Raw genomic sequence first — 12,484 nt, forward strand, 5'->3', positions numbered from 1 at the left:
TTCCCTCTCGCTCTCAGCTGCCTTCTCATGCTTCATAGAGAAAACAGAACGCTTCTGGAGGGAACACCTCGATTTCCTCTTTCTGCTACCTGTCTTCATTCAGTTTCTCTGGACATACACCCAGCTCACCCTCCAGGACAGTCTTTTCTATAAGGCCAATTCCCCAGCAAGCACATTTAAGTCTCTCTAAACCTAAAATAATAATTTAAAAAAGTCCCTGAGCTTCCTCAGAAAATTAAAAAATATAACCTCACTTCTGGGTGTAAATCCCAAAGAATTGAAAACAGGGTGTCAAAGTGCTATTTTCACACCCATGTTCATAGCAACATTACTCATGATAGCCAAAAGGTGGAAGCAACCCAAATACTCATCGACGGGTGAATGGATAAACAAAATGTGGTGTGTGTGTGTGTGTGTGTGTGTGTGTGTGTGTGTATTTATACACAATGGAATATTATTCAGTCTTAAAAACAAAGGCAATACTGTCCCCTGGCAACAACATGGATGAACCTTGAGGACATTATACTAAGTGAAATAAGCCAGTCACAAAAAGACAAATACTATATCATTGCACTTATATGAGGTATCTAAAGGAGTCAAACTCATAGAAACAGATAGGCGGTCGTTGCCAGGGGTTGGGGGGGGAGGGGGAAATGGGAAGTCGTTTTCAGTGGGTGCAGCTTTTCTGTTTTGCAAGAGGAACTAGTTCTGTCTCACAGCAATATGGATATACTTAGCACTATTGAACTGTATACTTAGAAATGGTTGAGAGGGTAAATTTTTCTGTGTCGTGTATTTCACCACAATTTTAAAAAGTCCCTGGACCTCATGTCTCTTTCTAGCTTCAACTCTTTGGAAGAACTTTCTGTGGTCATTGCCATCTCTTCTGTAACTCCCACTCCCTTCTCAACCCGCTGCCATCGGGCTTCTGCCCTCACCGTTCCACTAAAACTGCTCTTGCTAAGGTTGTCAATGACCTCTCGACACTGTGGGCTTAGTGTACTCAACCCAGGGTATTGGGACACGATTCACCTTGCTCTCTCTCTGTTTTACTCTTTTTTTCCTGCCTTTTTTCTTCTTCATAAATAGTTCTTTCTTTGGCCTGCTGATCTTTGTGTCTTTACAGTTCTTCATAGTTTCCTTTGAAAAGCTCAATTAAACCTAAAGAAACAGCTATCAGATTTATATCTCTGATCAGATCTCCCTCTAACTAGTCAACTCCATCTGAATGTCCCATAGGCTCTTCAAACTCAGCTCCTCAAATTCAACTCATCATCCCTCCTGTTTTTTTTTTTGTTGTTGTTGTTGTTTTTTTTTTAGCTCAATGCATGCATTCCCAAATCTTATTCTGAAATTTGGGACTCATACTGGAATCCTGATTCTTCTTTATTTCCCATATCCAGTTAGTCAGAAAGTTCTGTGGATTCTATTTCCCTTATTAATTCTCAGAATTCATGTCAAAATACATCTCAACTGTTATTTTGAGGTAATTTTTGTGTGTGGTATAAGATATGGTCCTGGGCACCTGGGTGGCTCAGTCGGTTAAGAATCTGCATTAGGCTCAGGTCATGATCTCAGGGTCTTAGGACTGAGTTGTCTGTTGGTCTCCCTCCTCAGCAGGGAGTCTGCTTCTGCCTCTCCTTCTGCTCCTCCCCCGCCCTGCTCATGTTCTCTCTCTCTCTCTCAAATAAATAAATAAAATCTCTAAAAAAAATTTTAGGGGCACCTGGGTGGCTCAGTCGTTGAGCGTCTGCCTTCGGCTCAGGTCATGATCCCAGGGCCCTGGGATCGAGCCCTTTGTCGAGCTCCCTGCTCAGCGGGGAGCCTGTTTCTCCCTCTCCCACTGCCCCTGCTTGTGTTCCCTCTCTCGCTCTGTGCCTCTCTATCAAATAAATAAATTTAAAAAAAATCTTAAATAAAATAAAATAAAATAAAAAATAAAAAAAATTTTTTAAAGATATTGGTCCAGCTTCATTCCATTGCATGTGGGTGACCAATTTTCTCAGCACCATTTACTGAAGAGACTATTCCTTTCCCATTGTATATTCTTGCTTCCTTTGTTGTAAGTTAATTGACCGGTTATGCATGCCTTTATTTTTGAAGTCTCCGTTCTGTTTCATTGATCTATGTGTCTATTTTTATGTCAATGTCATATTGTTTAGATTACTATAACTTTGTAATATAGTTTGAAATCTAGCAATGTATTGACTCCAGCTTTGTTCTTCTTTCTCAAGATTGCTTTGGTTGTTCAGGACCTTTTGTAGTCCCACACAAATTTTAGTATTGTTTGTTCCATTTCTGTGAAAAATGTTATTGGAATTTTGTTAGAGATTGCATTGAATCTGTAGATTGCTTTTGGTAATATGGATATCAGAAAAATGGTGATTTTTCCTATCTTTGAGCATGGAATATCTTTCCATTTATTTGTGTTTTTTTTCACTTTCTTTAATTAGTGTCCTATATTTTTCAGTGTATAGGATCTTACCCACCTTGATTAAATTTATTCCTTGATATTTTATTATTTTTGATGCAATTGTAAATGGGATTTGGGGGATAAATGGGATGAGCTGTTCTCTTAATTTCTTTTTATGATAGTTCATTGTTAATATATAAGTATGCAACAGATTTTTGTACATTGATTTTATACCTTGCAACTTTACTGAATTTATTAGTTCTGGGTTTTTTGGTGGAGTCTAAGATCGTGTCATTGGCCAATAGTTACAGTTTTACTTCTTTCTTTCCCATATGGCTACCTTTTACCTTTTTCCTGCCTAATTGCTCTGGCTAAGACTTCCATTTCTATGTTGAATAAAAGTGGTGAGACTGGGCATCCTTATATTGCTCCTGATCTGAAAGTAAAACTTTCATCTCTTCACCATTGAGTATGATGATAGCTGCTGTCTTGACTTATATGGCTTTAATTATGTTGAGGTACATTCCTTCCATACCACCTCTGTTGAGAGTTTTTATCTTAAGTGCATGTTGAATTTGTCAACTGCTTTTTCTGTATTTATTGAATTCATCATATGATTTTTATTTTTCACTTTGTTAATGTGATGTATCATGTTAACATATTTGCAGATTTTGAACTGGGTTGCATCCCTGGAATAAATCCCACTTGATATTGGTGTATGATGTTTTCAATGTATTGCTGAATTTGGTATTCTAATACTTGGTTGAGGATTTACATAGTTATACTTATTTTTAGAGCTTTTGTCTTTTAAACCTTCACACTAGCTTTATTAGTGTTTAATCCACTTCCTTTAATATACATTTACCTTTATTTGTGAAATTTTTACTTTCATACATTTTCTCTTTGCTAATTAGTGTGTTTTCTTTTCAGGCTAAAGCAGTCTCTTCAACATTTCTTGTGGGGCCAGTTTAATGGCGGTGAACTCCTTTAGCTTATGCTTATCTGGGAAACTTGTTATTTCATTCAATTCTTAATGCTAATCTCACCAGGTAGAGTATTCTTGGATTGAAGAGTTTTTTTTCCCCAACACTTTGAATATATCATGCCAGTATACTCTGGCCTGCAAAGTTTTTGGTGAAAAATCTGCTGATAATCTCATGGGGGTACCCTTGTATATAACAAGTTGTTTCTTCTTGCTGCTTTTAATACTCTGTCTTAATCTTTAACTTTTGACAGTTTAAATATAATGTGTCTTGGTGTGAGTCTCTTTGGTTTCATCTTATTTTGAACTCTGTAGACTTCCTGGATCTAGGTTTCTGTTTTCTTCCCCAGGCTAGAGAAGTTTTCAGCTATTATTTCTTCCAATATGTTTTCTCTTTGTCTTTTTTCCTCCTGAGACCCCTATAATGCAAATGTTATTCTGCATGATGTTCTCACATACATCCCTTAAGCTATCTTCATTTTTTGCCTTCGTTTTTTGTTGCCCTGTTTGGGTGAGTTCCTCTACCCTTTCTTACTAATTTTTCCTTCTTCTTCATCTGGTCCACTGCTGAATCACTCTGGTGTATATTTTTTTTGGTTTAGTTACTTTAACCTTCAACTGTCTGACTTCTGTTTGTTATTTTCTTATATTTCCTATCTCTTTGCGGGATTTTCACTGTGTTCAGCCATTCTTCTCCTGAGTTCAGTGAGCATCCTTATGACTATTACTTTGAGTTCTTATCAGATAAATTACTTATGTCTAATCCATTAAGGTTTTCCCCCCAGTGTTTTCTTCTTGTTCTTTTGTTTGGAACATATTTCATATTCTTTATTTTACATGGCTCTCTGTGTTTGTTTCCATGTATTAGGTAGAAACAGCTATCTCTCCCAGTCTTGAAGGAGTGGGTTTGTGTAAAAAATGAACCTTATCTTTTGAGTTTGCCCTAGGTTTTGTTGTCTCTTGAACTAACATTCTAATTGTTTTAGACTCATTGGTCCCAGAAATGAAATCCACCTTGGCCACCAGAGGTAGGCGCACAAGGAACATTACCTTGGTAGGCTGTGCTCACCTGCTAGATGGATCTGGCAGTGGCTGCAGAAGTGGCATGCGGTGGGGGGGCAGGTCACTCACCCACTGAGTCTGGCTGTGGCCATGGAAGTGGTATGGAAGGGTGGGTTATTATAGTTTCTTAAGGTAGGAATTTATAGACTTAAGAACTTTCTTCTTTACTAAAACATGTATTTAGTGGTATAAATTTCCCTCTCAGCACTGTTTTTAGTTGCATCTCATATACTGTACTACGTTGCACTGATATTTTCATTTAGTTCTAATTATTTTTTATTTCCTTTGGATTTCTAATTTGACCCATTGATTATTAAGTGTGTTACGTACTTCCCAAGTGTTTTGAGATTTTCCTGTTGTCTTTCTGTTGTTTTCTGGTTTGACTACATTCTTGTCAGGTAATACACTCTGTATGATTTCAGTTCTTTTATAGTGGATGAGTTATTTCTTACATTCCAGGAGATGTTCTCTATTCCTTATGCTTCAGTGCATCTGTTCCTATTCATATTAATCTCCTCCTTGCCTTAATTTGATATTTGTGCATTTGCAAGATGGGTCTGTGATTTCCTACTTCTCCATCTCCATTTTATTTCTGTAACCACAGAGAAGCCAAAATTTCAAGAGGAATATCAAGTTTCTTCTGCTTATTTATTTGGGGGTATATCTGCTGCAGTGGATTTTAGGTCAAAGTAATAATTTCTTGGTTGTTTTTAAAATAGTTTTCTGTAGGTGGCAGGAGAGTGTCACAAAAAAGAATCAACTGCTCTTCCTTTCCTTCACTCACTGTTTTTTTTTTAAAAAATAAATTGGCATATTTCTGCTGCCATGAATATTGGGATACTCCCTTGAAATATATCTTTAAAAATATCTTTGCCAGCTTGAGAAATGAAAAGAGTATTATTTTTTAAAGTGGTCTTTTAAAATTGTTAGGTTGAATTTTCTTTTTCATGTTATATTGGCTGAATCCCACCCCTGCCCTCACCCCAACTTATCTTTTCCTTTGTATTGCTCATTTTCTAGTTCGGGATTTTAAAAGATAACTTACTGCTTTTTTTCATTATTATAACAATAATATATCTCATTATAAAAATTAGAAATTTTACAGTAATCCAAAGGAGAGAACAATACTCACAGTCTACTACAATTAAATTTTGATATAAATTGCCCAGTTCCTATGCTGGTATTTGGTGGATTTTTAGGGTTAAAATAATATATTTTATCTTGTTTTGCTTCCTAAATTTTATTATATCTTATTTTATTTTGAAGTTTTTATTTAACTTCCAGTTAGTTTATATACAGTGCCATATTAGTTTCAGGTGTAGAATTCAGGGATTCATCACATACATACACCATCCAGTGCTCATCACAACAAGGTCTCTCCTTAATACCCAACACACACTCAACCAAATTCCTCATATGAGTGAAATCATATGGTATTTATCATTCTCTGACTGACTTATTTCGCATAGCATAGTACTCTTTAGCTCCATCCACATCCTTGCAAATGGCAAGATTTCATTCTTTATTATTGCTGAGTAATATTCTATTGTATTTATATACCACTATGTTCTTTATCCACTCATCAGTCGATGGACATCTGGGCTCTTTCCATAATTTGGCTATTGTTGATAATGCTGCTATAAAAATCAGGGTACAGTGGTGCCTGGGTGGCTCAATTGGTTAAGCATCTGACTCCTGATTTCAGCTCAGGTCATGATCTCAGGGTTGTGAGATTGAGGCCCACATCAGGCTCTACACTGGGCATGAAGCCTGCTTAAGATTCTCTCTCTCCCTCTCCCTCTGCCCCCCCCCCATTAATCTCTTTCTTTCTCTTAAAAATAAAAAAAACAATAAAATCTTTAAAAAATCAGGGTACATTTATCCCTTCAATTAGTATTTTTGTATCCTTTGAGTAAATAGTTAGTAGTGCTATTGCTGGATCATAGTGTAGCTCAATTTTTAACTTTTTGAAGAGCTTCCATATTGTTTTCCAGAGTAGCTGCACCAGTTTGCCTTCCCACAAACAGTGTAAGAGTGTTTCACTTGCTTTGCATCCTTACCAACACCTGTTTCCCATGTTGCTAATTTTAGTCATTCTGACAGGTATGAGATGATATCTCATTGTAGTTTTGATTTGTATTTCCATGATGATGAGTGATTTTGAGCATCTTTTCATGTGTCCATCAGCCATCTGTATGTCTTCTTTGGAATAAAGTATATTCATGCTTTCTGCCCATTTTTTTACTGCATTATTTGTTTTCTGGGTGTTAAGTTTTAGCAGTTCTTTATAGATTTTGGATACTAGCCCTTTATCAGATATGTCATTTGCAAATATCTTCTCACATTCTGTAGGTTGCCTTTTAGTTTTCTTGATTGTTTCCTTTGCTGTGCAAAAGCTTTTTATTTTGATGTAGTTCAAATAGTTTATTTTTACTTTTGTTTCCTTTAGCTCAGAGGACCTATCTAGAAAGAATTTGCTATAACCAATGTCAAAGACGTTACTGCCTGTACTCTCTGCTAGGATTATTGTGGTTTCAGGACTCATATTAAATTTTTAAATCCATTTTGAGTTTGTGTGTGTGTATGGTGTAAGAAAGTGGTCCAGTTTTATTCTTCTGCATGTTACTGTAGTTTTCACACCATTTGTTGAAGAGACTCTTTTTTCCCATTGGATATTCTTTCATGATTTGTTGAAGAAAAGTTGACCATATAGCTGTAGGTCCATTTCTGAGTTTTCTATTCTGTTCCATTGATCTATTTGTCTCTTTTTGCACTAGTGCCATACTGTCTTGACCACTAAGCTTTGCAATATAACTTGAAGTCTGGAATTGTGATGCCTCCACCTTTGCTTCTCTTTTTCAAGATTGCATTGGCTATTTGGGGTCTTTCTGGTTCCATACAAATTTTAGGATTTTTCTAGCTCTGTGAAAAATGCTGGCAGTACTTTGATAGGGATCATTACATGTGTAGACTGCTTTGGGTAGTATAGACATTTTAACAATATTTTTTCTTCCAATTCATAAGCATAGAATGTTATTCCATTTCTTTTTGTTATGTTCAATTTCTTTCATAAGTGTTTTCTATTTTTCAGAGTACAGTTCTTTTACCTCTTTGGTTAGGTTTATTCCTAGGTATCTTACGGTTTTTGGTGCGATTGTAAATGGGATTGATTCCTTGATTTTTCTTTCTGCTGCTTCACTATTTGTATATAGAAATGCAACAGATTTCTGTACATTGATTTTTATCCTGCAATTTAACAGAATTCATGAATCAGTTCTAGCAATCTGCTTTGATGACACCCGCAGCAACTGTCTGTCTCATGTCACAAACAGCAAAATGGCCCAGAGGAGGATAGTCAGAGATGCTCTCAACACACATAAGCTTGCCAGAAACCATATCAACAATGGCAGCATCACCAGATTTCAAGAACTTGGGACCATCTTCTAGCTTTTTTCCAGAATGATGATCTATCTTCTCCTTCAGCTCAGCAAACTTGCAAGCAATGTGAGCTGTGTGACAATCCAGCACAGGTGCATATCCAGCACTGATTTGGCCTGGATGGTCCAGGATAATCACCTGAGCTGTGAAGCCAGCTGCTTCCATGGGTGGGTCATTTTTTCTGTCACCAGCCACATTGCCATGATGAACATCTTTGACAGATACATTCTTGACATTGAAGCCCACATTGTCCCCAGGAAGAGCCTCACTCAAAGCCTCAAGGTGCATTTCAACAAACTTTACTTCAGTTACAACATTGACTGGAGCAAAGGTGACCACCATGCCAGGTTTAAGAACACCAGTCTCCACTCAGCCCACAGGGACAGTACCAATACCACCAATTTTGTAGACGTCCTGGAAAGGCAGATGTAAGGGCTTGTCAGTTGGACGAGTTGGCAGCAGAATGCAAACCAGAGCTTCAAGCAGTGTGGTTCCACTGGCATTCCCACCTTTACGGGTGGCTTTCCATCCCTTGAACCAAGGCATGTTAGCCCTTGGCTCCAGCATGTTGTCACCATTCCAACGAGAAATTAGCACAAATGCTACTGTGTCGGGGTTGTAGCCAATTTTCTTAATGTAGGTGCTGACTTCCTTAACGATTTCCTCGTATCTCTCTGGCTGTAGGGTGGCTCAGTGGAATCCATTTTGTTAACATCAACAGTTAGTTGTTTTACACCCAGTGTGTAAGCCAGAAGGGCATGCTCCAGGGTCTGCCCATTCTTGGAGATACTTGCTTCAAATTCACCAACACCAGCAGCAACAATCAAGACAGCACAGTCAGCCTGAGACATGCCTGTAATCATGTTTTTAATAAAGTCTCCGTGTCCTGGAATATCAATGATGGTCGCATAATACTTGCTGGTCTTGAATTTCCACAGGGAGATATCAATGGTGATACCACATTCATGTTCAGCTTCAGTTTATCCAAGACCCAGGTATACTTGAAGGAGCCTTTTCCCGTCTCAGCAGCCTCCTTCTCAAAATCTTCGATAGTTCTTTTGTCGATCCCACCACATTGGTAGATCAGATGACCAGTAGCGGTAGACTTACCTGAATCTACATGTCCAATGATGACGATGTTGATGTGAGTCTTTTCCTTTCCCATTTTGGTTTAGGTTGAGCGTGGTTTTCATGACACCTGTGTTCTGGCAGCAAACCCATTGCAAAAAAACATATTTTGCAAATTTAATTACAATATGTCATGGTATTGGCCTTCTTTTGTTGATTTTGATGGGAATTCTCTGTTACTCCTGGATTTCAATGTCTATTTCCTTACCCAGATTAGGGAAGTCTTCAGCTATTGTTTCCTCAAATAAACCTTCTGCCCCCTTTAGTCTCTCTTCTTCTGGGATTCCTGTAATACAAATGTTATTATGTTTGATGGAGTCGCTGAGTTCCCTATGTTTATTGGCATGCTCCGTGACAATTTTTTCTTTCGTTCAGCTTATTTTCCAGTATTTTATCTTCTATATCACTTATTTTCCCTCTGCTTCTTCCATCCTTGTGGTAGTTACATCCAATCTGTTTTGAATATCAGTTATTATATTTTTATTTTCTGACTGATTGTTTTTTAACTCTTTTTTCTCTGCAGTATGGGTCTCCCTGATGTCTTCTTTGCTTTTCCGTAGCCGAGCAAATATCCTTACGATTTTTGCTTAAAATTCTCCACCAGGCATGTTACTTTTATCTGTTTTGCTTAGATCTCTGGCTGTGACCTTTTCTTATTATTTCTTTTGGGATTAATTATTCCATCTTGGCATTTTGTCTAAGTCCTTGTCTTCTTTGTGTGTTAGAAAAGCCTCTTATCTTTCCTGCTCCTGAGAGTAATGGCTTTATGAAGAAGAGCCATATAGTGTCCAGGGAGGGCCTGGTGCTTCAGGGTTTGTCTCTGGTGTATGCTGCATGCATTTTCCTACTGTGTTTTGGTTGCTGTATCCTTCAGGCCAGTGGTCTCCAGAAGCTTTCCTTGCCTGCAGTGGGCAGTGTTTGGATCTTGGCCAGAGTGTGGTGAGTTTTACTAGATGTGCTCTCGTCTGCTTGTTAAATGAGCCCTGATGCTACTTCCACTAGAACTGAAGCCTTGTAGAAGTTTCTGGTGGTAGATATAGTGTGGGAAGGGTTTTCTGCTGGTCTTCTGGAGAAGGAGCCTGATGCAGTGGGACTGAGGCCCACTTGTCAGTGAATGGTAGTACCAGCAGAACCCAGGGGGCAGGATTTTTTGTAAGCAGGTTAGGCAGCCAGTGTTAGCACTGTGTCTTTTTACGCTTATGCTGAAGGGTGGGGGAGGAAATGGTGCCAGCCAGCTTCTTTGTCCCCGGAAAGGTGTCGCCATGCTTTGCTGTTCTCAGGGAAGCACTCCCAGAAGAAAGAATATGTTCCCTTCATGTCCCAGAAAAGACAGGCAATATTTCAGATTGCTGTTTTTGTGCAGTCTTTCTCTGGGTTGCTTCCCTGCCTGTAGCAGTGCAGTTCACTTTGGGCTCTATCTTAGCCAAGCCTGCTGACTTTTAAAACTCCAAACTTCAGAGACATGCCTTGGCAGGGGCCTGCACTGGCTGGTCATCTGGGGTAGGGTCTAGCTGCTCTGGAATGGATGAAGCTTTGACTAAGAAGAACAGTCACACTAGAGCACAAGGGCATGGGTTTTGGAGCAAAGCAGGCTAAATAGCCAGTGTATGGGTTAGCCACCCTTAGCAGATTTTCTGTATGCTCAAGGTCAGGAGAGGGAAGGGAAATGGTGACCATTGGCTCCTTTGTCCCCAGAGAGGTGTCTCCGTGAATGCCACCTCTCACAAATGCACTTCAAGAAGGGTGAACTGTCTCTCCTTGTGTGCCTTAGGTGATCCTCAGATTGCTCCATCTACCCTAGGGTTTTTTTGCCTGCCTTTTCTCCAGGACTGGGGCAATGCCCTCTGGGTTCTATCCTAGCCAAGCCCGCCGACCTTTAAAACTCCTGTCTTTGAGCCTCACTGGTTGCAAAAACTGACAAAAATTGGCCCCTCTCCTTTGCCCAGCCAATGGCTTTGGGGAAGTGTTCTCCTCGTGCATATTCCTGTGCGTTCCACGCTCTGTCACCTTTCTCTGTGAACAGGGCTTGTTTCCCTCCAAAGCAACCATGATCCGTTTCTCTCCCAAACCACAACTCCCCATTTCCCTACCTTCCTCCAGGTGGCCTCTTCTCTCTCTCTAGTCGTGCAGTTTGTTCTGTCAGTCTTCAGGTCGATTTCCTGGGTATTCAGAATGATTTGATAATTATCTGTTTGTGTTTGAGGGACAAGACATGTCTAGGATCCTCTTACTACACCATCATCTTTGGTCCAAGACTGATTTGTGAGAAAACTCTTAATTGATTCAACGTATATGGAGTGCCTACCACATGCTAGGCACTCTTCTATCCTATAGAGGTATAGAAGTGGGCAAAACAAGTATTCCTGGGCAAAACAAATATTCCTGGACTCAGTCATTTAAGCATCTGCCTTTGGCTCAGGCCATGATCCCAGAGTCTCAGGATGAAGTCCCAAATCAGGCTCTCTGCTCAGTGGGGAGTCTGCTTCTCCCTCTGACCCTCCTTCTTCTCATGCTTTCTCTCTCTCAAATAAATAAAATCTTTTTAAAAACCCAAATATTCTTGTGTTTATGAGACATACAACAAGAAGCAATTAACTATTTTCACCAGTGGTATATGAATGTGCTCATTTTTTTCCCTTACTGACATTAAGATTACTACTTTTTTAAAGATTTATTTATTTATTTTAGAAAGAGGGAGAGAGAGAGAGAGAGAGAGAATGAGGGGGACAGAAGGAGAGGGAGAGAGAATCTCAAGCTGACTCCCAGCTGAGTGTGGAGCCTGACTCAGGGCTCGATCCCATGACCCTGAGATCATGACCTGAGCCAAAATCAAGAGTCAGACAACCGATGGAGCCACTCAGGCACCCCAAGATTACTATTTTTTTAAATCTTTGTGACTTTGGTAGGAATAAATCCATGCTCCGTGGTGTTTTAATTTGCATATCTTTAATTGTTTAGTAAGATTAAGCATTTTTTATGTGTTTTAGCAATTTCTACTTTCTCATTATAAATTCTCTTGCAAGTCTTTTGCCAATCTGTCACTTTAGACATGGTATCTTTGACATTCTTTTACTGGAGCGAATTTTCCTTGTTATTTTGTTTGTTTTGTTTGGCCTATAATTTTCCAGTATTTATTTAGAAACTTCTCCAACTATAAGACTTTTCAGTATTACATTATATCATTTGAATAATCCAATTTATTAATAATTTAATTACATTGTAATGAATTTGAGATTCCATGAAGAACTTTTGGAGGAGTAAAGGTATCAAAGTAGAGCTAAACTAATTGTTGTAGTGAGTCCTGATCCAGATGCAATTGTAGCCTTTTAAAATCTTTAATAAACATTCTACTGTCATATACTTTTTTGCTTTTTATTCAAAAATAATTTAAAGCTCAGAGAAAAGATGCCAGATAGTACAAAGAACTGCTGTATTCTCTTTGTTCAGATTGATCAAGTATT

General features: G+C 38.7%; 1 pseudogene; it reads right to left on the reverse strand.

Moving 5' to 3' along the window:
* Positions 1–7,733: 7,733 nt before the first annotated feature.
* LOC118541124 (elongation factor 1-alpha 1 pseudogene) lies at positions 7,734–9,079 on the reverse strand (annotated as a pseudogene).
* Between the last annotated feature and the right edge of the window lie 3,405 nt (positions 9,080–12,484).

The sequence above is a fragment of the Halichoerus grypus genome, chromosome X (assembly GCF_964656455.1).
Source record: "Halichoerus grypus chromosome X, mHalGry1.hap1.1, whole genome shotgun sequence".
NCBI classification, from domain to species: domain Eukaryota; kingdom Metazoa; phylum Chordata; class Mammalia; order Carnivora; family Phocidae; genus Halichoerus; species Halichoerus grypus.